The sequence below is a fragment of the Octodon degus genome, unplaced genomic scaffold, assembly GCF_000260255.1.
Source record: "Octodon degus isolate 3935 unplaced genomic scaffold, OctDeg1.0 scaffold00338, whole genome shotgun sequence".
Lineage (NCBI taxonomy): Eukaryota > Metazoa > Chordata > Mammalia > Rodentia > Octodontidae > Octodon > Octodon degus.
This window is the reverse complement of record NW_004524914.1, coordinates 924393-927503: the sequence shown is the minus strand read 5'-3', so window position 1 is coordinate 927503 and position 3111 is coordinate 924393.

Here is a 3111-nt window from a genome sequence, read left to right as displayed (position 1 = left end):
TTTTTTTTTCTGTTCTTGGACTGAATTTCTGGAGTCTTGATTGTTACATGTCTTGGTATAGTTTTATTTTGGTCATATGTGTTTGAAGTTCTATATCCTTCATTCACTTGTATGTCAAATTCTTCATTCAAGTGTAGGAAGTTTTCTGCCAGTATTTCTCTGAAAAGTTTTCAAAATGGTATTTGTACTCTCTCCAGCTTTTTCGTTTACCCAATCAATCTTATATTATTTTTGTTAGCATTATCTTGTAGCAATTTAATTGATCTTAATGGTCTCCTATTATTTTTATGATGTCTTTATTTTGATGATCATTAGCTGAAATTCTTTCTTCAACATCTGAAATTCTATCCTCTTCTTCATTCAGTCTGTTTCATATACTTTCAGTGGAGGTTTTAGCTTTTTAGATTTGTGTTTGGATCTGTTTCATGGATTGTACTTCTGTCTTTTATCTGTATCTTCCTTAACATCTTTTATTTTAATCATGATTTCTTTTTTTGTATCAGAGAGATCATTTTCTCTACAGCCTTTTCCACTTCTCTTGCTATCATTTCAAAAAGTTCTAGTGTTTGTCTTTCCATTTCATCTATCTCATTGTGTTTCAGGCTTCACCTCGTGGTCTGGAGTTGCATTTTCCTTCTACATCTTATTGTTTTCTATTTTCTCCATTATATTTTATTTTGCTTTATGTATTGATACTTCCTAATGTCTTATGTGAGAGTTTTTTCATGACTATTGAGGCTTCCCTAGAAGGTATCTGTTTTTCAGGGATGTCTCCTTTAGATATAGGCAGTTCTTTAAAGCTATCCCATGAATCTACCTTCCTGATTTGTAATTGATGCAAATTTACTCTTTGGCTCAGCACCCAATCTTTTGATACTGGACTGTGGTGGTGATTATGACCCCATACAATCACAGAGTTATGATAAAAGGGGGAAAAACTGATTTTAACATGTATAACATCCTGACTAAAGTAATATAGTTAGCAATAACAATAATTATGATGACCATTAACCTGCTGCTTCTGAACACAGAAGAAAATTCTAAAGTGATATAACATAATCAAATGTGTATATGTACTTCTGTGCAGAGTTTTTTCTCTTTGTGAAATGATTTTACTCTTTGCCTGATACAGGGAGGTTTAAAATGGGTAGGGGATAGGATAAATTGACTTATCAGGTCAAATATAGTAAATCCAAGCTGGAGGTTAAAGGTTGATCATCTCAACTTTGGAAAACTGGAGGATATAAGAGGTAAAGAAAGAAGTAGAGGGCTGGCCAGATAGCTCAGCAGATTAAAGCACCTGCTTAGGCAGATGGAAGGACTGGGGTTCAATCCTTGGTGTGCCATGTTGACCCCTCCCCTGCAGCACAATGAGAGGGCAATGGAGACTGGGCATGGTGGTGTGCACCTATAATCCTAGGGCTTGTGAGGCTGAAAACAGGATTACTATGAGTCCAGTATGTGCAGTGAGACCCTGTAGACCCTGTACTGAATACATTTTTAAAAATGCAATAGAATGTGAAAGAGTAATCAGAAATGGAAGAGCCATGTTTATTTATTTGAAAGTTTCAATTCAAAAAGTAGTTCAGAAAAGACAAAGGATCAATAAAAGAAAATGAAATATAAAGGATAAGAAATATATATAGTAAATAAAAAAATAAAGACAAAACGATTAGGAAAAAAAAGAGGGAGAAAATAAGTAGAACTAAGAGAGTGGAGAAAAGAAAATTCCAAAGCCAAAAATAAACAGAAAATGTAAGACAAAAGAAGACATTTTGCAAATAAACAGTAATGAGATAGCCAATCAGACATACAAGGGAAAATAGAAGTTGTAAGATATCTCTGGTGTTTCCAGTTCTGTGATACTGTCCATGTCAGATCCCAGGAATGTGCTGTGTACTCCAGACAAGTTTACCATGGGAATTTTTCTGGATAAGGAGCTGATCTTAGCCTCTGAATGTGAGGGTTGGAACTGGTATTCTGTTGATAGATTCTTCCAGAGCCCAAAGGCTGTCTCCTTGTTTCTGTTTCCTAAACTTCCACGTTGCCAGTGTCACTAATTACTCTGCATGCCTTGGCCTGGATGTCCTGGGTGTCATGGGTTCTGGTTGGCCCACCCACCAAAGGTATTTATACACTTTCACCTATGTCTGTCCTGTCCTAAATCTCCCATGTCTTAATTAAGTCCTTAATTCCATCTGAAACCTCCTGGGCCTGATCGTGCACATTCATATCAGTGTTCTGGTCTTCCAAGTTCACACCAATATTTCTTACATCATTCTTGGCTTTCTCTAACCTGTATCTCCTAATCTTTTCAAACTTGAACCACAGAGCCTAGTGTAATTATAGAAATTGCACCATTTTTCTAGTACCAATTTTCTGTATTATTTGCTTTCTTGTTACTGGGGGAGAAGCCCCACCATACCAAATTAAAGGCAGAAATGCTTACTTGACTAAATGGCTTCACAATCTTCAGTCTATGTTCATCTTTCTCCAAGTCAGAAACAGCATGGAGAAAGGGCATGTCAGAAAACTGATGAATGACAGTGAGGCAGCAAAAAGAGAATGCAGGAATCAGAAATGCGAATACACAAATATAAGTCAGGCCTCCAATTACCTTCCTCTATGAAAGTTCCACCAACTTATAACATGTTTAACAACGAGCTCATCAATAGATCAGTCCATTACTGAGTATCAGATTGCCTGCTACGAGCTCCACTTCTGGGTGCATAAGACTTAGAAGGTCACCTTAAATTGAAAGAGCAAGCAATAGGGAAAGTAAAGTTAGGAATACAATTCTCAAAGCAAGAGAAACCTTGTCTGCTTTCTTCCTGAAAGTAGGTGACAGTGATGAACCTATAAATTTGAATTTGTAGAAATTTACAATTTCTTTGTTCAATAATTGTGTATTTGATGATAAACAAGTACTTGACAAACACTGTTCCAGGCACTGAAAATTCAAAGTCAAGCAAGATACTCCATTCTGAATTTCCAGATAGTAAGTTCAACCTGGACTTGAGAGGTGAATAAAGTTGTAATTGGAGCCAAAGAAGTTTGAACTTAAATTTCGAGTCCATATGTATTTTCACATTGAATAAAACACCTTTACCT